Here is a 25,112-nt window from a genome sequence, read left to right on the forward strand (position 1 = left end):
TAAATTGCTGCATTGTATAGTTTTCTTCTCCAGCCAAGTTAAGTACTCCAACAGTCTGTTGATCCTAGCAACAACCAGGAGCCAGTGGAGAGATTTTAAGGCTGGTGGGATGCGGTCCCTGGGTTTGAGGCCAAGGATAAGTCTTGCAGTGCTGTTCTGGATTAGTTGAAGGGGGCGAAGGGAGGATTTAGGCAGATTGAGGAAGAGGCTGTTGCAGTAGTCCAGCCTACAGAGGACCAGAGCTCAAGAGACGAGATGAGCTTCTGGGGAAAGGTGAGGAAAGGGAGAATGCCTCTGAGGAGGTGCAACTGAAAGTGGGCCTTCTTGGCAAGGTCCGCAATGTGAGGAGAGAAGGAAGAAGAGGGGAGTCGAAGATGACACCAAGGTTTTTTACCTCACAAGAGGGTGAGGGGAGGGGGCCAATGGAGGGTGGCCAGAGAGTAGGAGGGAAGGAGAGAGCAGGGGTCCCAATGAGAAGGATCTCAGTCTTACTGGCATTAAAGCAGAGATTGTTAGCAACACACCATGCCTGAATAGCAGTCAGACAGTCAGGAATGAGAGAGAAAGAAGAGGAGGAAGTGGAGGGAAGCTTGAAGGAGAGCTGCGGGTCATCTGTAAAACAATGGAAGTGAGGAGAGAAGGCAGAGATCAAATGGGCTAGAGAGGCAAGGTAGATGTTGAAGAGCCACGGCAAGAGGATTGAGTACTGAGGGATGCCACAGGAGGAGAGTGTGATGGGGGAGAGAAAAGTGCCCAGTTAAATCTGGGAAGGTCGGTCAGAAAGGAAGGAGGTCAGCCATTCCAGTGCCAGGTCCGTGATGCCAAGGGTAACACAGAGCCGATTTATAAGGGTGGCATGATTGACCGTATCAAAGGCAGAGTAAAGGTCAAGAAGTGAGACTGGAAGGAGAGTTGGTATCGAAATTTCACAGCAAGTCTGCACTGGTGTTCACGAGAGCAGTTTCCATTGCTCTGGCTACTCGCCAGTTTCCATTGCCCAGGAAGGGGGTAATGAAGATAGGGCGGTAGTTAGCCGGGCACGAGGGGCGGCAAAGACTTTTTTTTTTCAGATTGAATTTTATTGGTTTTTGTAATCACAGTGATATCTCCGATAGAATCGGTCAGCTCAAGGGGCAACTCTTCTTAACAACAATTCTGGTACTGTAACTTACCCTTACAACCCCCACCCAACTCCCTTTCCCCCCTCCCTCACCTCATGTGGCCAGTTCTCAATAAGTCCAATTTTAGATTCATCCTAAAATAGATCAACACCCTAGTGGTTTCAGGGATTCGAGTCCCAACTTATCCTCCTTCGAGATATATGTCCTTCGTTTAATCTTTACCCGGGCCAGACCACATGTCCTGAGTCTTCCACCCTTCCCCACTTAACCCAAAGGTGCTACAGAATTGTTGCCACTCTATTTCTACAGTTGCACTCCCTCTGTAGATTGCTGCAGTGATCTTTTCCATCAGGTATACATCCCTCGCCCATTCTTTCAGTGTAGGGAGGGACGCCCTTTTCCAGTGTCTAGCTCAGTTTGCCGGGCTGCCAAAAGAAGAAAATGTGCCAACAGGGGGAGAGCACACCACCTGTCCTCCCTTTTTTCAAGACTGAACAAAATCAATATCGGATCAGGCCTAAACCCCCCCCCCCCCCAACCCCACCTGTTGCCTTAATCCACCCAGGACCTTTGGCCAGTACACCTGCACTCTAGGACAGCCCCACCACGTATGCCAATAGTCTGCAGCTCTACCACATCATAGCCAACATTGGCGGTTCACCCCGGGAAACATCTTGGATAACCGCATCATTTCGTACCGCCATCGATGCAATAGTCTCACACCGTGGAGCTTATATTGGCAGGAAATACTGCAGCACTCGGAAAAGTCAGTTGTGCATTGCAGGATAAACGCTTTTTCCCTTTTGAGAATCCAGCATTGCGAGCAGTGAGGAGGCTCTTGCTGGTGCCTGTGCTTCCTGGAGGAGGCGGGCTTCTGCGAGTCACGTGACGTATCACGTGACATTGTTAGCAACAAAACGCCGAGCCATCCGCCCGAGGGGCGAATACTGCAGCACTCGGAAAAGTCAGTTGTGCATTGCAGGACAAACGCTTTTTCCCTTTTGAGAATCCAGCATTGCGAGCAGTGAGGAGGCTCTTGCTGGTGCCTGTGCTTCCTGGAGGAGGCGGGCTTCTGCGAGTCACGTGACGTATCACGTGACATTGTTAGCAACAAAACGCCGAGCCATCCACCCGAGGGGCGAATACTGCAGCACTCGGAAAAGTCAGTTGTGCATTGCAGGACAAACGCTTTTTCCCTTTTGAGAATCCAGCATTGCGAGCAGTGAGGAGGCTCTTGCTGGTGCCTGTGCTTCCTGGAGGAGGCGGGCTTCTGCGAGTCACGTGACGTATCACGTGACATTGTTAGCAACAAAACGCCGAGCCATCCGCCCGAGGGGCGAATACTGCAGCACTCGGAAAAGTCAGTTGTGCATTGCAGGACAAACGCTTTTTCCCTTTTGAGAATCCAGCATTGCGAGCAGTGAGGAGGCTCTTGCTGGTGCCTGTGCTTCCTGGAGGAGGCGGGCTTCTGCGAGTCACGTGACGTATCACGTGACATTGTTAGCAACAAAACGCCGAGCCATCCGCCCGAGGGGCGAATACTGCAGCACTCGGAAAAGTCAGTTGTGCATTGCAGGACAAACGCTTTTTCCCTTTTGAGAATCCAGCATTGCGAGCAGTGAGGAGGCTCTTGCTGGTGCCTGTGCTTCCTGGAGGAGGCGGGCTTCTGCGAGTCACGTGACGTATCACGTGACATTGTTAGCAACAAAACGCCGAGCCATCCGCCCGAGGGGCGAATACTGCAGCACTCGGAAAAGTCAGTTGTGCATTGCAGGACAAACGCTTTTTCCCTTTTGAGAATCCAGCATTGCGAGCAGTGAGGAGGCTCTTGCTGGTGCCTGTGCTTCCTGGAGGAGGCGGGCTTCTGCGAGTCACGTGACGTATCACGTGACATTGTTAGCAACAAAACGCCGAGCCATCCACCCTCGCGGCGTTAAGCCCGTAGGAGACAAGCCCTCTGGCTGTTGTGCGGCTGTTTGGCGCAGTCGGCGCAAAAATCTACATGTGACTTGCAGGAGAACCAACAGCAGCCAACAACAGCCGAGGTGAACTCGAGGTAAGGTCTACATCGTTTATAATACCTGTTCATACAACGTGAGACTGCGGGAAATTATATCCTTTGATCACGCTGTATTGTCTAATTACGACCCGATAAAAGTCCTTTTTCCTCGGGTCTGATATAACTAAAGTGACTATTTAGCACCACACCTTCACCCTTGGTAGTGAGCACTTTTGATGTAAAGTGACTAACTACCCCAGACTTAATGAAAGTGTAGACACATTGCTTATCACTTTCTACTAACAAACGGTGTATACATCACAGATTGTTGATTAAACTAAAACTTGATGAAACTCCGTAGCACCAAAGACATGGAAGGGGCAGGGAATGGATCGTATTTAAATCAAAGCTGTGAAGTGATCATACCAACTGCTCAATTCGCTCAGGAGAATGCTAATCTGATGAATGGACAAGAAATCCAAGTACTGGTACATGCGGATGAAAATCATAGTACTCCTACAAAAAGTCAGATAGAGAAAAATCCAAATATCGCTATAATGAATAATTGGAAAAAAGGGTTGGAATACACTATTTCAACAAGAAAAATACAAAGCAAAATAGAAAATCATTTCGGGAAGAAACGATATAAAAGCCACAGTGACATCGAAGGCGAATCCCTCATTCTTTGGGAAGAACCAAGACATTCTCAAACCCCGACTTCTAGCACAGAAATACACATTGTTGCAGCACACCTGGAAAAAGAAACCTGTACCTCATCTGAGGAAGACAACGCATTCACCCCAACCCCACAAAACTCACAATCTTCATCAGCTGTTGTACAGCTAATGCTAGAACAAAGGGACTCAGAAAGAAAAGACGATGAAGAAGTAACAACACATCCAAATACAGACACATTGAACGCACTGAACTTTGTTCTTAGCTCATTGGTTTCAGTCTTTGAGATGCTAAAAGGAGAAGTCCAATCGCAAAATGGGACATTGCTAGAAATGACTAAAGAAATTTCTCTTTGTGACTCTACTTTAGTGGGCCTGGCAAATGCCATCAATACAAAACTGAGCACCCCAATTCAGGCACTGAATATCGAGATTGTAAAACAAGGACTCGACATCTCCTCTGTCCAGCAATCACTGAAAGAAAAAAATCAAACTGAAAACCAAAACAACACACTTTTGAAAGAGATTTTGTCAACCTTGAAGGGACAACAGCCCCCAGTTCAAATAGAAGAAACCCCAGAAAAAATTCAGGAATACTCATTGGAGGACACCCCACTTTCAGATTCAATAATGGAAGAATTCTTAAGATTAGCTACATTACTAGAGGAAGAGGCAGATATTGGAAAAAACACAAAAGAAACTAAATCTGATAACCAAAAAGCCAATCAGGTAGGCAAACCTCAGGAATGGCAAGAACAAGGGGAACAAACATCAAGAGGCAGACGAAAAAGGAGAAATCACTTGGCAAAGAGAAAGAGCTCTAAATCTTCACAGTCTAAAAACAAAAATAAACACAATAAAGGGCCGAAGCAAAATAAAATTGGAAAAGACAAAGATAAGATCCTGGGAAAAATACTATGCGTTGGGACTAGTAAGGAGCAGGACACCATGGTGGGCGACTCTAAAGCTCCTCATATCGGCACAAAAAAAAAAATAAACTTAAAATAGGAAAAGGAAATCAGAAGGCCTAAATTGATATCTGTACAAAGATCAATTTAACTAAGGACAAACAATTGGACGATATAGTTCCAATAACGAAAGCAAGCATTGGCTTACAAACAGAGGAGCTGACAGGACAAAAAAACAATCTAAAGCAGAAAAACATAGAGATTGGAAAGGATCTGGAAAAACAGATAAACCTAGAGGAAACAACAAGAAAAAAAAACCCAGTCGCTCAACCTCAAAAAGAGAACATAGCCAAAGCAGTCAAATGGGCCCCAATTTTCACACAAAAAATAAGGCAGTCTGTAGTAAATAGAACTGGTGGGAATGTCACTGCCACAAATCAACAGGAAAACAGGAAAATTGCCCCCATCTTTTTAACAAAGAAGCCGTTGGCTTTCAAGGACCCAAGCACAACCCTTCCAGGTGTAACTGTTCCAGCAAACATGCCGGGGAAAAATACACCTGAAATAAATGACAACCAAATCAAAAACGGAGAAGGGAAATTTGTCAAACTCGTTACCCAGATGTATCGTGAGGAGAATGCTGCAGGTATCCACACACTCTCCGAAATATGCGATAAACCAACTGAAAACACATCAGTGGGAAATGCCAATGAAAGGATTTGGTTGAGATTGCGCTCAAACCACGGCCACTATAAATCTTTAAACCGGGGAGTGATTCTGAACATAATACAAAAAATAGGAGACCTTCACTCTTTAAAATCCAACGACATCGAAAGCGTGAAATTTCCGTTGTCAAGTGATCCATTCCTGGTTGAACTCATTATGACTTCAGCGAACGCAAGAAATGATATCCTGCGAAACTCAATTGAGTTGGAATCCTATGGACTGGAAGTTTCATACAATGACAAGAAAAACAACATTATGGCCAAACACCGCATTCTCCCATGCCCAAACAAAGAAACAATATATCAAAATGAGGTAATCCTCACAAAGCAAGGTAGTTTAGAAAAAGATCTCAAAGCAAAAGAAAACACCCTTACGCTCCTACCAGACATATTGTCAGAAGTTCTGAAGAAGCTGGGCTTGGGCACACAAAGACTTTAGAAAGAACCATGTTAACATCTTTAGTTGGAACACAAGAGGCTCTAGCGTCATCAGAGGCAAAGAAACAAGGTCATACTTATTCAATCAGGGGGATGCGATTCTTTTACAAGAAACCTGGCTGGTTAATCCGCTATACATCGAAGGGTATATGGTTCATTGTTTGTCAGCCGTACAAAAAGCACTGGGCCGGCCCTCAGGAGGCTTACTAATAGCATTAAATAACCAAGTCTTTAAAAATGTAAAGGAAATATGGAATAATCCCCAGGGCATTCAGGCATGCAGAGCTGAAGTATCTATACAAGAAACTACCACAATTTGGGTCTTTGTAAACATTTACTGGAACCCTGCAACATCGAAACTAGACTGTTTTCTAGAGAACTTAGCATCTCTATTCGAACTGCTAAAAACAACTCTAGTTTCTAGTAAGATTGTGGTAGCTGGAGACTTCAATACGAATTGCTTATATCCCCTAAAAGGAGACCGAGATCGAGCAACACATAGGAAAATTACTCTGGGAAAACAATGGCAGGATTTTATGGAACAATGGGATCTCCATATGGTAGTGGGCTCACAGGAGGGTGCAAAAGAACCATATATAACCTGGAGAAGAGGGAACTCATCCTCAGCCTTAGACTATATCTTTGTCTCAAAAACTCTGCATGCTTCGCCCTATACACTAAAAATAAAACAGGAGTCTGGTAGTGACCACAGTAGACTGGAGTTGTCACTCGAAAATATTCTAACAACAGAAGCTGAACGAGAACTACAGTTGCTTGAGGGGAAGAAAGGAAAACTTAGAGTCGTAAAATATAAAGATGGGGGAACTAATTTAAATGGAAAACTCAAAAAGATTCCTGAACACATATGTAAATCACAATGCGATCCACACCAATTTACCAACTTTCTATGGGCAACTCTAGCACCCAAATACTTAGCGGGAGAAGCCAAACAGAAACACCTGCATGCCTTTGACGAATCCACACAAAGAAGAAAAAGAGAGCATAGGAAAACGTTAAGAGACATCAAAAAGGCAGGACTTTCAGTGGAGGATATGAAAACTGAAATAAGAATCCAAAAAGCCAATTACAAATCATGGTCGATCTCGCATAATGCTCTTCGGATACAAACAGATGGCGAGCACATACTTAAAACACTCAGAGAAAAAAATAGCAAGAACTTCTGGGAAGTAATGAACCAGTTCGAAGGGGAGCACACACAATCATTATGTAACCTAGTTTCAGAAGATGACTGGGTGAGCTACCTGACAGAGACATATAAGAGCGACGACATCCGCGAATTTAGACCCAAACCAGATATCCATTGGCAACTTAATTTCTGTGAAGAAGACATACGGGAAATTATAGTCGGTTCCTCATCATCTAAAGCATCGGGTCTAAACGGCTTGACCTATCAGGCACTGAAAAGCGAACCAACATTGTGGTCAAAGTTATTGTCCGCTCTCTTTAAAGAAATACTAAAGCAACGAACCTTTCCAGCATCTTGGAAAACGGCCCTTATAGTACCTTTCTTTAAATCTGGGGATCGTCGTATACCAATGAACTATAGACCGATAGCATTGTTGGACATTGAAAGCAAAGTCTTCATGAAACTATTACTGTCTCATGTCTCGAAATGGGTCGATGATTTTAATATTCTATCACGCTTCCAAACAGGATTCCGCAAAGGCCACTCAACATCTATCAATGGCCTGATTCTAAACATCTTGAATGAGCAAAAGAGAGGGGGGAAAAAACAAATGCTGTACGGAGCCTGGATAGATCTGTCTAAAGCTTTCGATCAGGTTGAACGAGTCCTATTGTGGGACAAACTCCGGAACTGGGGAATGCCAGAATCTCTCCTATCAATTTTAGTGGAACTTCATAAAAACACTAACCTAAGAATACGGCTCGACGCAATGGGTCATCTGTCTAGACTAGTTGAAGTTAATAGAGGGGTAAGACAAGGGTGTTTGGGGGCGCCTCTGTTCTTCAACTTGTTCTTGGCAGATATGGGCCATTTTCTAGAAACGTCTGCCTTGATAAGCCCAACACTAAATGGGAGGAAAATCTGCTGGTTGGCGTACGCGGATGACATAGTTCTCCTCGATAGAACACCAATTGGGCTACAACACCTACTTGACAAACTGAACGAATATGTAGGACTAAACAAATTGACAGTTAATCCATCTAAATCAAACATTTTGATTTTCAAGCATTCATTGTCAAAAGCAAAATACATAAATTGGAACATGGGAGGAGAACGGATCAAAACAGTAGAAACCATAAAATATTTGGGATATAACATCTATGCCCATCCAGCAACATACAAAGTAGAAAAAGAAGTGTCAGCTAAAATAACACAATTCACATCACAGATGATTAAGCTAAATTACAAATTTTGTAAGTTCTCCATTTTGCCTCTGGTAAAGTTCTATCTCGCCAAAGTTGTTCCAGTTGTTCTATACGGACTAGAAGCAAAACCGGATCTTTGGTTCATAAACTGGGACAGCTATGAGGGTCGCCTCTGGAAAAGAGTTTTGGGTCTCCCAAATTGTGCATCCTTAAAAAGCCTAAGATTTGAACTAGGCCTAAAATCTCTAAACTGTATGGCCGACTGGAAGCTCATTTCACTGTTTAGGGAAATAACACTAAGCAAGGACTCGACGTTGTATGGAGACCTCAAGCACGAAGTACTATTGAAAAAATCCACTATTCTCATTACGCTGGAAAGGAAAACGTTGGAAATACTAAAGAAACTAAATCTAAATGAAGAAACTCTGGCTCTAAATCCACTTAAAGTAAAATGCAGACTAGAAGAACGGGACTGGATCGAAACAGTGGAGAAAGTAAGAGAGGACCCAAATCAAAACATATTTTTGAAGGGAGAAAAGAAACTTGGTTCTCTCTCATGCTATCTACTGAAATCTCCAAATAGAAAATTGCGTTCAGACTTCCTCAGATTGAGATTGAACCTCGTCCACTGTGGGGCTGTTCTGGTAAAACGTAATCAAGGACAGATGGCAATAAAATTGTGCTCAATCTGCTCAAACCCTGCCAAACAAACGTTAAAGCATATCCTGATGGATTGTGAAGGCACTTGGCCTCAGCGACTAAGATTCTTTAGAGGTCTGGTACGGAGGGAGGAAGACATACTTACAGACTTCCTCTGGGACAGAATTATCTCAGGGAAAAATGCTGCACTTACGTTTGCAGCAACCCAGGTGCTAATAGAAAGTGGTCTGATAATCTAACACAACGATCCAAAGGATAAATGTACCTAAGCATGGAATTCACAGGACTAGAAAAATTTGGCAGGGTTGGTGGACAGTAAGACATTTTAACACAAGTTTTGTCTTTTTTGTATTTAATGCAAATTGTTTTGTATTGTTTTTCCTTTTGTAAAGGCTTAAGCCAAAAAAAAAAAAAAAAAAAAAAAAAATATATTGGCAGGAAATCGATGTCTTGAAAGCTCTCCGGCACATCGGTTGCCAGAGGTTCTCATCCAGTTCTGTACCCAGGTTCCTCCCCCACCTCTGCCGCAGCCACCCGACCACATCCCCCTTCGATTCTAGCAGGGCCCCGTAGAGACACAAGATAAGACCCTGCATCTCCTTATGTCCATCCAAGACCCTTTCTACTGGTGTGAGATCCCTCCGGGTCAACTTCCTCCACTTCTCCGGTGTAAAGATACCCTTTAACCTAAGGAAGAGGAGCACTGAAAGTTTGCCTATAGCCAAGTCCTCTTCCAGTTCTTGGATACTCACACATTTCCCATCCTTCCACAATTGTCCCACTCTGGAGAGCCCACCGTCAAAACATGTCTGGAACCTCGAAACCTCTGGTATAGCGTCCCGCACTAGGGGTGCACATATATGGCTCATTGGAGAGGGCCACATGGTGATCCCACCCATTCTTCCTCCCATGCTCAACACCTCCCAAAGGACCCCAAGAAAACGGTGTTAGTGGATTCTCCTCGGAAGCCTCCCCTTCGGGACCCAGAGCCATTTCCTTACCGTTGACGGGAGCATGCTGCCCTATAGTACAACCCTATAGTACAACATCAGATCCGGGAGCCCCACGCCCCCTTGATCCTTTGGTAATATTAACGTCTCATATCTCACCCTGGGTTTCTGGTTCTGCCAGAGGAACCGCAAGATCTGTGACTTTGCTTCTCTTAGGTGTGCCTCCGGGGCCCGGACAGGCAGCATCTGAAAAAGATATAGTACTATCGGGAGGAGGTTCATTTTTATTGCGTTACACGACAGCTGACCTTTACTCCAAGTTGCAATCCCTGCAAATAATTTTTTTCAAAGGGGGGTAGTTGTCTCCACCCAAGTCCTCTACTGGTCTAACAATAGTAATTCCCAGGTATCTAATACTATTGAGCTGTATCTGCAGTCCCAGTGGCCCGAGTTCATCTGTCTGCCTAGAGTCCCCTAGGGTGAACGGAAAAATCATTGACTTGTCTTTGTTAACTTTGAATCCCGAGAGCTGCCCATATTCTTCAATTATCGCCAATGCCGCTGGGACAGAGCTGCTAGGGTTCACCAGGTGTAACAGCACATCGTCCCGGTGGGGCCCCCCTTAATCGCTCTGTTAACACTTCCATTGTTAATGGAAATAAGAGGGGCGAAAGGGGGCAACCCTGCCTAGTCCCCCTCTGCAATTTGAATGATCTTGACAACCACCCATTCACCGTCACCCTTGCCCGCATAGAACACCCGTATCCCTCTCATGATTCGTTCCCCTAGTCCAAATTTCTGTAGGACCCCCTTCAAAAACCTCCACTCCACCCGATCGAAAGCCTTCTCGCCGTCAACGGCTACTAGCACCGGATTCCCTTCCCTTCTTGCTGCAACCTCACTCAGATGCAGTGTCTTGCGCGGGGTATCCGCGCCCTGCCTACCCTGAATGAACCCCACCTGGTCCGAAAGGACTAATTTGGGCATAAGGTCCTCCATACACATTACTGGCATTCTGGTGAAAATCTTCGTGTCAACGTTAAGTAGAGAAATTAGTTGATAGGATTTGCAACACTCCTGGTTCCTACCCTCTTTTGGTATTACCGTAATTAAAACCTTCCCAAAGGATGGGGGGACCTTCCTCCCTTCCCGTATCCAAGACATGGTTAAATAATTTTGCCAGGCGAAAGACCCCACAAAGCTCCTATAAACCCCTACGGTATACCCATCTTCTCCTGGAGCCTTCCCCAGCTTCAACCATGCTATCGCCCTCAACACCTCCTCCTGAGTAATCCGCCTCTCCATTCCCGTCTTCTCATTACCCCGGAGACTCGGGAGGGGAACCTCCCCCAATTATCTATGCAGTTCCTCGTCGTCGGTTGTATCCCCCGCTTGTCCGTAGAGCTGCTCATAAAAAGTGGCAAATTCCTGGTCCACCTCTCTAGCAAGAGAGCACAACTGCTCATCCAAACCCCGGACCCCAGATACCTATCTCTCTGCCCCCTCAGTCTGGCTGCCAGCAGGGCGTCAGCCTTATCTCCTTCTCATAGTACCTTTGCTGAAGGCAATCACCTTCCCCACCTCCAGATCCCGGAGCTCCTGGTGCTTTTCCCTCGCTAATTCCCGATCTACCCCTATCTCCCCCTCTCCATTACCCTCCACCATCTCTAACTTTCGGATCTCTCCCCTAAGATTCTCTGCCTGTATGGTTCCGATTCGCTTTTTGGCCGTGCATTCCCACGTGATGAGGCCCCTCAATGTTGCCTTAGCCACGTCCCAGGTCATGCCCAATTCCACCTCCCCCGTATCATTCAGGCTGAAAAACTGTTCTATCGCCTCCCGCATTACTGCAGCAAAGACCTCATCTTTCAACAAGTTATCATTACAGCGCCATAGTGATTTCCAGGGTCTCAATCCTGTCAGAACAATACCCATGGTATTGACCAACTAATAGGTGAATTCTCACTAGAAATGACCCTGCTGACAAATCTCTGTTTCAGGAACCAGTAATCGATCCGAGTTCGTGTTCCATGTACTGGGGAGAAAGAAGTGTAGCCCCTCTCCTGTGGATGACCCTCCCTCCATACATCCACCAGTTCCTGATCCCGCATATATCCCAGGAGTCCCCATCCTGCCGCACTGTTAGAGAGAATTCTCTGTTTAGGCTGAATTTCCTAACCTAGTGAGTCCCCCAACAGCTTTGCTGGATTTTTGGGGTTTATTTTTTTCTCCTGCCAAGAGTGAGACTCTTTCACCCTCACTCTTGGGCATGATTTGAGTGTGTTTCTTTGAATCTAGATGTGTTTAATGGGCTATGGGGTCTTTTACTCCATAGGGCTTCATGTGTTTTTGTGATGTGTGTTACACAGCACCCTCAGTGCAGTGACACAGGGGTGTCATAGTGACCCCCCAGTATAGACTCCATACCCTGGGACTGACTACTGTCTCCCAGGGCATGTAAAGTCACCATTGACTTTACTAGTCTTAAATTCTGAACAGAACCAGTACAAACCATCATATTGTGGACGTACTGGCTGGGGCAATTCAATTGCCCCGGGGTCTGTTAGTCGAGGGGGCACGTCTCCGTCCCCCCTGATCGAGTTTTGGCTGGTGGCAGTGGATACTACTTTTTATTTTCAACCGCGAATATTTACCTATGGGATTTCCCATTGTTTTAGGCTACTACCTTTATTTAATTATTTACGGTAGCCTCGAACATACTGCCGGTTTATTTAATTAATATTAATTCTCCGGTTGGTATTTTTTGACAAAACTTGATTCTAAAATGGCGTTTGTGTTCTCTTCTGTGACTCCAACCCAAGTCGAGCCCTTTGTTCCACTTTTTGGCAGGCTTCTCCACAGAAGCCCTCCAAAGTGGTGCCACTCTGTCTGGGGTACTTAGGAGGGGTGGAGTGGAATTTAGGCACCCTGGACTGAGTTGCCTAGGCAACTCAAGTCGCACTCCGTCCTGATTGGCCCAAGCGGTGAGCCGGCCGGTTCACCACTAAGCATGTTTGAGTGACAGCTAGGCTGAGTGAATGGGGGTTTTCTGCATAAAAGCAGGGCTTTGGGGACTGGAACTTCAGAAGTCGCCACAGGACCTAAGAATCCGACGAGGGAGAAGCTGAGCCGACCTGCCGCGACACCACCACCGGTGGAGCCCTGCTGGACCGTCTCACCACTTTTCCCAACGACAGAGGAGATCTCCCCCCGGAGAGTCTTCTTCCTTTGACTGGTGGGGATAACCAGTTTCTCCGTCTTTTCGCCTTTCCGACGTACATCGTGGCCGCCTTGCCTGTGCCAAGCACCCCGGCAACCGGGATACCACGTTTTACCACGACCGCGAACAAAGGTACCACCTTTAACCGGAAAACTCTGCGGCTGGTTTCTTCCCTGGTAGTGCAACGACTTTCATCTTTCCTCCAAGTCGAGATCTTCTCTTCCCCTGGACGACGACGCGACTTGCACCCACTGCCAGGAGCAACTGCCACCGCTAGAGGATCCTTCCCACTTAAGGTACCGTGTCCCGCCAGGCTTCCCTTGCCACCGACTGTACGGGGTAGATTTAGCCCCGGCTTTCAAACCTGGGTTAGCCTGGGACACCCTGGCTAAACTTTCCTAAGCCCTCTAAACTCTTTTTGAACCCTCTGCAAGACTTTCAAAGCCTAGTGTAACTGTGTGGTCTTGGGCGCATTTGTGCTCTGCTCTCTCTAAGAGTGGGCCCAGCCTTTGGACTTTGGCTCACCAGTGACTTTTGCTCGTCTGCCTTGCTAATAGTGTTCCTGAATCTTAGAGTGGTGTACCTTTCCATATTCTGTCTTTTTCCCTCCCTTTCTCACAAACCTATTGGAGTGCCATCTAGTTAAGCGCTCACCTTTGTATGAAAATAAGTGGTGTTTTACTGTGACTTATCTGATAAGGAAAAAGGGGTGCATATATATTACAATAGTAACTGTGTTTAGAATATTTTACAATAAGAGTGCTGGAGTGTTTCAAACAGTGTGTTTTTAAATAAATAATTATATACTTTGATACCAAAGCTCTGGTCAGTGTTTGCTTGTATTATTGTGCCTGCGTGCCTATTGTGTATACTTTGCATACTGCCTAACTCTTCTTGAGAGAGGTCTGACTGCTCAGCCACAGCTACCAGGTAAATCTGGATGGTGCAGACTGCTACCAAGTGGGTTTACTGCCAACACCTGTAGTCTTAAATCTTTTGCAGTGTTCCCTAATGGAACTGCACAGGTTTCTGCCTAACACGCCCGCATCGGCCCCCACAGTTTCCTGCCCTCCACTACGATCCATAGCTCGAAACGCCCACTTACTGAAGTCACCTCCCAGTAGCAGTAGGCCCTCCGCCCATGGCTATCTGCAGAAACTGCATCTGCCCTGTGTCAGGGCAATACACCACAGCGATAGTTAGCTGTATTCCCTCCAGGGATTCCCTGACTGACAGGCTCTCCCATTGGCCCTCTTCCAAACCATTGGATTAACCAACCGCACCCTCCGATTAAGTAGGATGCCTACACCCCCCTCTTGGTGTGTCCTGTGGCCCAGAAAGCCTGCCCAACCTGAGCCCTGGGGATATGTCGCCCTTCTTCCTCAAGCAACCCTGTCTCTGCCACCAGCAGTACATCGAGATCCCTATTCCGGAACTCCCTTCCCAGCAGTGAGCGCTTGGTGGGAGAGTTCAAGCACTTAACATTCAGAGTCCCCATCCTAAGACCCTCAGCCCGCCCCTCACCCTCAATTTGAGCCATGTGGACGCGCAGAACCATGGCCCAACCTCTCCATCAATTGCAATGCAGTGTTTCCAAAAGTTGTCCCCGCCTTGGTCCCCCTCCTGTGACACCACCAACCCCCCTCCCTTCCCCCAGAACAGAAACTAATCTCCCCTCCAAGACGCCCACCATGTGATGGGCCACCCGGGATAGGTGCTTACCCAGCACGTCATTTCAGATACCTCCACGCCTCCCCTGTTCACATCACACTCAAATAACCAAGTCTTCCAGTCTTTCATATCTGCACCGTCTCTTTCTCCTCCTCAGGAGTGGGGGGGTGTTGAGTTTTTTTAACTTCCTACCACCCAGCAAATTTCCTCTTTACGCTCTGTGGACCCTCCATCGTACACTGTTCCACTGGTGCAACCGTCGCCCCCTCCTGACCTTCGTTTGAGTCTTCTCCCTTGAGGACCTGTAGAAGCTGATGTACCTCTTTTCAGGTGGTCACTCGATAATCTGCCTCTCCTTTCTCAAATGACAGCGCAAATGGGAAAGACCAACAGTATCTAATGCCCCTTTCGGTCAGACATTACCTGAGGGGGCGGCAATCTCTGTGACGGGTTAGTGAGTCCCGACAGGTCTTGGAATACCCTGATCGTGTCCTCTTCGTATTGGAAACTCCCCCAGCTGCTTTGCCTTCTCTAGGACCTCCATTTTCTCACAATATCTCAGGAAGCGGACAACTATCGACCGTGGGCCCTTCCCCCCTCCACCGCCTCCTGTGCGCCCTTTCCAGCTGCACCTCCTTCCCTTCAACAACAGTTTATACTCGCTTCTACACGTACGCAAAACACATTAGAGCTGGTAACAGGTACCAGCAAGGGTTTCTTAGTGAACCGGAACACCAAGCCTCACTCACCTGCTCCAGGAACACTGCAATTGTGGGCTGCTTCAATTTCCGGACTTCTTCCTCTTCTAGAAAGGGCTTTGGGGACACTTGGGACCCACACCCCTCTGCAGCATGGGTGCCTCTGGTTCTGCCATGCCAACTGGGAGTGTCCTTCACTCCTCTATCCCTCTGCTTGCTTCTTGAAATGGTCATCAGGCTTCAGCACGGACGCGGCTTTGCAATTACAGTCACTAGGCGCACCTTAGAAGACCTTCACTCTCAGCACGTCTCTCTCAGGGCAGCCACAGCAAGGCAGGGTTTGTGAACACAGGACCCTCTCAGAACTTGCAGGGGAAATCTGCTTTCTCCACATTCCGGCGGCCTTTAAGTGATCACACTTCCTCATAAATTGCCAGTATTGTGCTCTTCTTCTTTTGCTACTACTGTGGGGAGCAGGTGCAAGTGGGTCTCGGTCACCTGGCCTAAGCCCTACCCACATGGTGCCTTCCTGGTTGCCGCTATTTTTCCCCACTTAGCAAGCCCCGGCCACCTGGTGCCTTCCTGGTTGCCGCTCTTTTCCCCCACTTAGCAAGCTCTGCCTCCCTGGTGCCTTCCTGGTTATCGCTCTTTTTCCCCACCTAGCAAGCTTCACCCACCTGGTGCCTTCCTGGGTGCTGTTCTTTTTCTCTACTTAAGGTGCCCTCCAGCCTCTTTTCCTTTGCAGATGGGGAGCAGGTGCAAGTGGGTTTAGGTCACCGGCCTAAGCCCCGCCTACCTGGTGCCTTCCTGGTTGCTGCTCTTTTTCCCCACTTAGCAAGCTCTGCCCCCCTGGTGCCTTCCTGGTTGCCGCTCTTTTTCCCCACTTAGCAAGCTTCACCCACCTGGTGCCTTCCTGTTGCTGTTCTTTTTCCCTACTTAAGGAGCCCTCCAGCTTCTTTTCCTTTGCAGATGGGGAGCAGGTGCACGTGGGTCTAGGTCACCGGCCTAAGCCCCGCCTACCTGGTGCCTTCCTGGTTGCTGCTCTTTTTCCCCACTTAGCAAGCCCTGCCACCTGGTGCCTTCTTGGTTGCCGCTCTTTTTCCCCACTTAGCAAGCTCTGCCCACCTGGTGCCTTCCTGGTTGCCGCTCTTTTTTCCTACTTAAGGAGCCCTCCAGCCTCTTTTCCTTTGCAGATGGGGAGCAGGTGCAAGTGGGTCTAGGTCACCTGGCCTAAACCCCGCCCACATGGTGCCTTCCTGGTTGCCGCTCTTTTTCCCCACCTAGCAAGCTTCACCCACCTGGTGCCTTCCTGGGTGCTGTTCTTTTTCTCTACTTAAGGTGCCCTCCAGCCTCTTTTCCTTTGCAGATGGGGAGCAGGTGCAAGTGGGTTTAGGTCACCGGCCTAAGCCCCACCTACCTGGTGCCTTCCTGGTTGCTGCTCTTTTTCCCCACTTAGCAAGCTCCACCCACCTGTTGCCTTCCTGATTGCCGCTCTTTTTCCCTACTTAAAGAGCCCTACAGCCTCTTTTCCTTTGCGGATGGGGAGCAGGTGCAAGTGGGTCTAGGTCACCTGGCCTAAGCCCCGCCCACCTTCTTAGCCCTGACTTTCTGCTCTTAACTCTTAGATCAAGGGTGTCTCTCACCTGGGCAGATGAAGAAAAGGGCAATTTTTGTTTGGACCTGGGCAGATAAAGAAAAGGGCAATTCCTGTTTGGACCTGGGCAGATGAAGAAAAGGGAAATTCCTGTTTGGACCTGGGCAGATGAAAAAAAGGGCAATTCCTGTTTGGACCTGGCCAGATAAAGAAAAGGGCAATTCCTGTTTGGACCCGGGCAGATTAAGAAAAGGGCAATTCATGTTTGTACCTGGGCAGATGAAAAAAAGGGCAATTCCTGTTTGGACCTGTTTGGACCCGGAGGACCCAGGGCCCGATCCCCTGCTCAGACAGCAGGTAAGCATGCACCAACATGTGTTACTCCCTCTGTCCCCACAGGCCAACCCCAGCCCCTCTGGTCTCCCTGTGATGTTCCCTTGTGCCCCCCTTTCTCGCACACAGGTGTTGCCTGTTTTGCTCGATTCCTCTACCCTGCTCCCCCTCGACCCCTCAAGCCTACTTCTGCAGGAGTTTGTCCCGACATTCTGGTTTCACCATCACCGTTTTGTGGGCAATGCTGGATTTTAATTTTATAGACTTCATTGATTCACAGTGCTGCACCCTTTCTAAACTCTCATGCTGGACTTTCTTTGCATCTTGTACTCATGGTGGCCCTGAATCATTCTGTTCCCATCTTCAACTTGTATCCTGGCTTGCAACATTATGTTTTACTACTGACTTCTGCAATTGTATTCGCTCTCTCCTCTTGCTTCTCCACTATTTTTGAATGCTTACTCTCTGTTCTCTCCTCCTCTCCCTTTCTCCCTTTTCCTATCTCCTCCCCTTACTTTCTTCTATGCACTTACTCGATCAGAATTGTCCCTGGACCTAGTATGATAGCAACCGCGTCTGTCTCCTCCTCCTCCTCTTACTTGCCCCCGCCCCCATTCCAGCACTATCTGAAATGTCAGGCCTAGTACGATAGTCGCTTGTTTTGTTCCTCCCTTCCCTTTCTGCACCCCTCTCTCTCACCTTTTGTTTTTCTCCGGCTCTACCAGAAATTTCGTCAGGCCTAGTACGCTGTCTGTTTCCATTTCCTTCTCACTCTCCCCCTCCCTTCCTTATCTATGTCTTAGCTCTTGCACTATCTGAAATGTCATCAGGCTGTTAATTTCACATCCTTACTGTTCATGGCCTGTAAGAATGTCATTGTATATCCCCTTGTTCCCTCCCTTGACTTGAAGTGCTTTGAAACACATTGTGTATAGGCACTATATAAATAAACTATCATATCATATCATACTGCCAGCCTTCCAGCTCCTGCTCCAGCTCCTTCCTTATCCTGCTGCAGCCTTTTATGCCTCTTAGGTGGGCAATTGATTTCAGGTGCAGGCCATTAATGCCATTTGCCTGACCCTTGCAAAGGCTGTTGGGTATTTTGAAGGCAGAAGACCTTATCTGGTCTAGGTGTCTTGCCATCTCTAATATTAAAGAGGTCTTGCTGTGTCTGGATTTATCAAATTTTTAGGTCTGTATGCGTCTTCCCTTTGATTAAACTGTATGATAATCTGTATGATGAAATTTTGTAATCTTACTGCTATTTCTCTAAGATTGATGTTATGTAAAGGGAAGCTGCCTCTTAACCGGCAAAATTATTTCGCATTTTAACTTGCACTGAATTCTTTTATCTAAAATTGATTCGTAATGTGTTTCTCATCCTTAAAAAGGGATAATTGGGTCTTTATGTATCTTTTTTTTAGTATATATGAAATGACATTTATTTTCTCATGTTTTCTACTTACTGTATTTCTAAAGGTTTCTTTTTGTAAACCATATACAATAAAAAAAAAGTAAGGGTATATTTAATTCCCTTAGTCATTTTAACTTAGGGGCTGTAGGTTTTAACTGTATTAGAGGAAGAAGGTATAGAGAAGGCAACACTTTCACTATTCCCTGTAGTATACCTTTCGTACTGAGGAAGATATACGTTTTTAGGTTGAAAAGGATTCTTTCTTTTAATATAATAGGTTTGGGTGTTACAACCTTAGGGCCTACCATCTCAGTCTTACCAGGAGGGTGAGAGGTATCAAAATGACAATAAGACATAACCTATTCTGGCATAGTGGTAAGAAAATCCCCTTCAGAGGACAAATACTGTGTCTCCTCCCACTGAACTCCTCACTACCCTGGGCCTTGTCTCCACCCAGGTGATCATTCCTCAGGACACCAACCCCAGGGTTGGGATCAGAAAGCGCCTGCGCTTCCCTGGCCACCTGGGATGAGACTTCAGGCAGGGTTTTAGTGAGGGATCGGCAGGATTCTTTGCAATACGTTGTGCTAACAAGTGTATTGGACGGAGATTACATAATACTGGGCAACTCCTACTGCGCCAATGTAGATGACCCTGGCTTTTACTGGGCTCTTGCTGACATACTCATCAGGCATATTGATATACCTGTGGTCTTGGGCGAAGGAGGGTATGAACACGTTCGCTCCTCTGACACTCTGGAAGGGCTGATTAGACTTCTTGAAAATGAATACGGTATAATGGACAAAGCACTACTGGGTTTAATTAAGGGCAACCGACTGAAATTCCAAGAACTGGCAGATAAGAAAGTACTTATACATAACTAAACCAGTGTTGCGTGTAAGTATGGCCAGTCTGATAAACCAGTGTTTGCTCATAAATATGGCGAGTCTGATAGACCAGGAAGGGCTCTGGCAAGGGCAATTAGACTAGATTCCATTCCCTGCGTCATTATTGGCATAACTGTGACCTCCGGGGCTACCTTGACTACTGTGGACGCATTGAATGCAGAATTTCAGGTGTACTATGCCTCGCTATACTCCAACAAAGATGTTAGCTCAGATGAGGAGCTCATACAATACTTGGAGGGCATAGATCTTCCGGTGCTACCAGAAGAAGCAAATCTGGCACTGCATGCCCATATCACCTCTGAGAAAATATCCACTACTATCGCTGCTCTGGCATCGGGAAAGATCCCAGTGTCAGACGGACTGGGAGTCGAACTGTATAAAGAATACAGGGCTATAGTTGTTCCACATCTGTTAGAAGTATGGGAGCAGTCCCTTGCCGCTGGGTGACTACCACCTTCCATATGCAAGGAAATAATAATGGTCCTAGTGAAGCCTGGTAGGTTGCCGAATTAGGTTACTTCATTTTGCCCGCTATCGCCAATAAATGTGGATGCAAAGATTTTCGTGACCTTGATTCTGTGTCATGGAAGTATCTGATGAGCTTCTTATAGACTGAGGACTTATTTTCTCAGTTGTGTGCAACTTCTCTATTCCCAGCCAACGGCCAGAGTGCGGACAAATTCTAAGCTGTCACCTACTATGGGTCTTCCCTAGTGTTTGCACTGACAAATGAGCCACTTGTTGCAATCATCAGAGCCAACCACGGGCACGGAGGTATACAAATGTTGGGACCCCCACAGGCCATATCACTTTATGTAGATGACAACTTACTATATATCCACGACCCAGAGGTAAATCCTGGACCTGTGAAGGATGAATTCATGCATTCACTAGGTACTCTGGATGGTGTGTCAATAAAACAAAATCAGAGTTGTTTACTCTTACCGAAGCCACGCTTCCTTTGTCTGATCTTTTGGGGTTTTGCTATATTTTATGGCAACATTCCCTTCTGGCCAGGCAGGGTCTCCTTCTCTTCCATACGCTCTATGATGGTAGGGTTTCTATGGGGGTCTGGTACAGGAAGAATGAGTTGGGAGAAGCTCACAAAACCGTATGAGCATGGTGGGCTGGCAGCCCCTGATGTGGAATTATACTACCTGTTTGCTCAGGTGCAATATGCAGGATATTGGTATTTTCCAGAGCCTGAAGTTGTGCATTTGTCGCTTGGGAGGTATGGTGCTGCCCCTCTAACCTTAAACCTGCTAACGCCCGAGTTAGGTTGTTTCACAGATTGGGGCGCACAGTGCTTTATCGTTAAAATATCCTGCTTTGGAATTTTCCAGGTTAGCTCCTACGTTTGACGTTGGTCGGCAAAAATCCTGGGGAAACAGTGCTATCTTAATACAGGGTAATGTTAGGGTTTGTGGCAGAGAGCCTTTACATAATCTTGTGGTATTTGCTTATGGTGGTATAGTGGTATTGCGTTATTCTGATGATGCCCTCTATGATGTGACAAGACTTCCCTAAGGTACCTGTATTCTATTTGTGTTCACTCTAAATACAGACTTCTGGATCAAACACACCTGAAATATTGAAATATTGACAGAGCACCTGTCTCTCCAGAAACTTATTTATGAGGCTGGACTACTGTCTTTGACAGATCTGCTCAGCTGTAAGCATGCACAGCTGAAACACCACACTCACATAATCTGTCTATCTATAAAAACCCACAGGAAAACAAATGACACAACCCGAGCGCCATGAAGAATGTATCAAGACATGCAGTAACATTTAAAATGTGCATTTATAAATGAATTTACCAATTGTAAAACAGCAACATTGGAAAGTGATACAAACAATCATGTGGATGCGATTCAGTAAAAATAAACAGCAAGAAAGAACATTTCAACATGAACTCAGCTCAATGACACAACATGTGTTTCACTCACTTCAACTATGGGTTGTGAATTTTTGGCAAGAACCGCGCTTAGTAGAAAAATGCAATTTCCCCAAATAACATTTGAAAGGTGCTGAATTTGTTTACATAAAAATAACAATTCCCTGGCTGTCTCAGAATACATTTGCACACGTGCACCTCACCTATCACAAATATACTCACATTAAATTTGAGTTAGGTTTCTGTGCTGTTAACACGGGCAACGCTGCTGACTTGATTATCAGCAACCAAGAGTATCGCAGATTCAGCAAAGCCCAGCCTCCCATGAAGGCCTCAGCTTCCTGGAAACTCCTGTCTCTCTGCGCTGCACGATCCCAGCCACTCACTCGCTCATCTGTCGGCAGCACTCCTGCTCTGCTATTCTGTCAGCTGAACTCCCCACATACCTTCTGTCTCCTGAATTTATATGCTATCCTTGTCAATCTCACTAAAACCTGCCTTTTTCATGATGTATACACATAATTCGAGCTGGTTTCGCTGGAAGCATAGCTTTATGAAAAAAATTGTAAGAATCATTCCTCTTGTACAATAGCGCTTTCAACAGAGGAAATATTTTCCTTCATAGTTTGTGCAATGAAATCACAGCCAACAAACTGCCTGCACGTTTAAACTTCCACTGTAAAACAGCACATTATTTTTACCATGTCATCTGAAGCATTTTGCACTGCTTTGTTAAAGATTAATGGGAAGAGGTGTTAGTTGGATAATTTGGGTTTATATATATATATATATAGGGCAAACTGGACAGATGACCTATCCACCCTGAAGTGGATCATTTTAAAACGTGCTTGCTACAAGACTGTGCACTTCCATTCGTAATGTAAGCAACTAGTGTAGACCAGCTATTTGTTGTCTGTATTCTGTTTACTGCCTCCTCTGAATATAATGTCAACAGCTCTACTGCTCTTCTGGTCCCTCCCCCTTTTTTCTCCCAGCGTTCTACAATTGGCACAGGCCCGCCAAGTGTAGCTGTTTGGCTGTCCCCCTGCTTTTCATGGCTCGGAAGTCATAGTTGGCAAAAGGAAGCTATCTTGCGTTTTACGCGGCGAAACCCTGCAGCAAGAGACTACAAGTAAATATTGGATTCCATAACCCACATATAGCTGGATTTAGTTGATCACTTTTGGACTTGGACTGAATATAGACTGAATATAAATGGCCGCGACATTGCACCCAAGTTTGTTTAAATTTGTTCTTTTTCTATCTTCCACAGCAGCAGCTCTACTGCTCTTCTGGTCCCTCCCCATTTTTTTCTCCTGGCGTTCTACAAATGGCATGGGACCGCGCATCGCGCGCGTGCCCAAGTGGATGCCAAGTGAAGCTGTTTGGCTGTTCGGGTGTGCGGCGGGTGCGGGGGTCTGGGCCAGGGCCTTGGAGGAGCCGGCAATGGGAAATGCAACTGTTTGTTGTATTTTGCACCGAGGCACTAGAGAGTTGTTTTACGAGGAACTCCAGGTCAGATTTTATTTTCATACTTCCTCTTGGGTGAGTCTCCTTGTTTTTTCTGTACAGTGATGCTGCTGCATGACACGCAATACATTTGCTGACTTTAAGGATAGAGTAGCACTCGGATTTACAATACTTAGGCCTGCTATATATTTTGTGTAGCCTGTGATCCAATGGCGGTGTATGTGGTTGCAAGGGGCCATTGACTGGCTTTAATGATAGAGTGACACCCAGATTGACAATACAAAGGCACACTTTATATTTTGTGTAGTCAGTGATCCAATCGTTCTGCATGTGGTGAGGGGCCTGACTATAAAGTTGAACAAGTTCATGCTACCGATTGACTCAGAACTTAAATGTGAAATTTTGGTACACATATGATCCGAAGAACTTCCCCTTTCCAAGATTGTGTTTATTTTCTTTGTTAATTAGGCTGCAGATAGACCAAAAAACAGACTCTTGCTATGTCGGTATTGATATAGTAAGAATTGATAGCACAGCATAAGCAACTGATTCCCTCACATACCGCGCCTGATCAATACTTGGCCTTTATTTGGTATGGCAGGAACCTGGAGAAGCGGCAAAACCTGTAATATGTCATCTGGTAAAAGTATTATGCCAGTCAACAATAACATCGGCCTGGAGAATACAAGCACTACGTTTAATGAGGATATTCCTCAAGTTCAGAATATGAATGTCTGTACTATTATGGATATGTTAATTCCCGAAAAAACTGATGTTATTGATAACACTCAGGAAAACTTAAATATGAAGTAGAGTTTGCTCATATGCATTCACAAATTCATATTGCACAACATAGAATGGGAGATAGCACATGTTTCCCCTTAATGTAGTGATTGACCCGGATCTGTCGATCCAACACAAATTTTTGAACATGCAAGAAAGACCGCCACTCCTGAACCCAACAGCTTTTGAGTTAGCTACACCACTTAAACCACTCTCGGACACATCTGTGATGGCTCTGGTGGTGATTGCTGAATTGGATAGACGGTTTCGTCTCTCACTAGGTCCGTCAACCCCAATACAACCTAGGTGCGGCAGTTTCGATAATGTTCACTTTCACAAATTCAAGTATGAAAGTTCAAACTTGACGTCTGGGCCTAGCTCTCTAGACATACCTTCTATGAATACTGTAATTCAAGAAAAGAATATGCCATCTAACCTTGACCCCGTTAATTTACTTCCAACTTGTTCTAGTCCTGTACAAACACTGTTGCACTCTTCTTTACACAAAATACCACGCTTGGGACTGTCTATGGGTCCTTCTCTTTCACAGGAATACCAGGATGTGGAGGAAACCTTTCCAGTCTTGACACGCATCCCGAACCTTCTTGATAAGGGCCATGAGCGTACTCACAAAGAGATGAAAGATCTAAATGTTAGAATAGTAGACATTCTAATAAAAGTCAATACGTTGGAAAGGGTTATGATGGTGCAGAAGGCTTTCAGCACCCTAAAGGCTGTCTCAACTTCTAATGAGAGTGGAATCGTAGTAAAACATCGGGGCACCCAAACGATTCATGAAACCCAAAACCAGGAAATAATACAAATGCCATCCCCTGTGGCTTTGGTAGACTCTAAGGCAATTGATTATGCTCAGGTTGCTTCCAGTTGTTCATTAAAAGGGTTGGAGGGAAGAAATTATGATCTGGATTTGCTTAGAGACCTAGTCACTCAGAACTCTATTCAAATTCACCAGTTGGAATCTTTAATGAAACAGACATATTTGGTGTCAAATTCAAACTGCTCTGCATTAACTCCATCAGTTGCAGTTTCTCATTTGAGGGATAATCAGGATAGTCCCACTCTGCTTACGGATATCATAGAACAGGAAGCTAATAAATTAACTACTGACTTACATAAGAAACCAGACAATCCAAATTCTACAGATACTATATCCCGCTTCTTCATTTCCCATCGGGAGAAGAAAATGTACTTTAGAGCCTTGAAAAGAAGGTCTCAGAGACAGTCTTTGCCTCCGGACGAAGAAAGGGGAAAGAAATTAATGAACCAGAGCAGG

The 25,112-nt window shown here is 46.0% G+C and overlaps 1 protein-coding gene across 4 annotated transcripts in view; it reads left to right on the forward strand.

Moving 5' to 3' along the window:
* Positions 1-25,112, forward strand: part of FBXO24 (F-box protein 24) — a 1,263,390-nt gene that overhangs the window by 372,206 nt on the left and 866,072 nt on the right. The window lies entirely within an intron of this gene.

The sequence above is a fragment of the Ambystoma mexicanum genome, chromosome 1p (assembly GCF_040938575.1).
Source record: "Ambystoma mexicanum isolate Mex_15411 chromosome 1p, UKY_AmexF1_1, whole genome shotgun sequence".
Lineage (NCBI taxonomy): Eukaryota > Metazoa > Chordata > Amphibia > Caudata > Ambystomatidae > Ambystoma > Ambystoma mexicanum.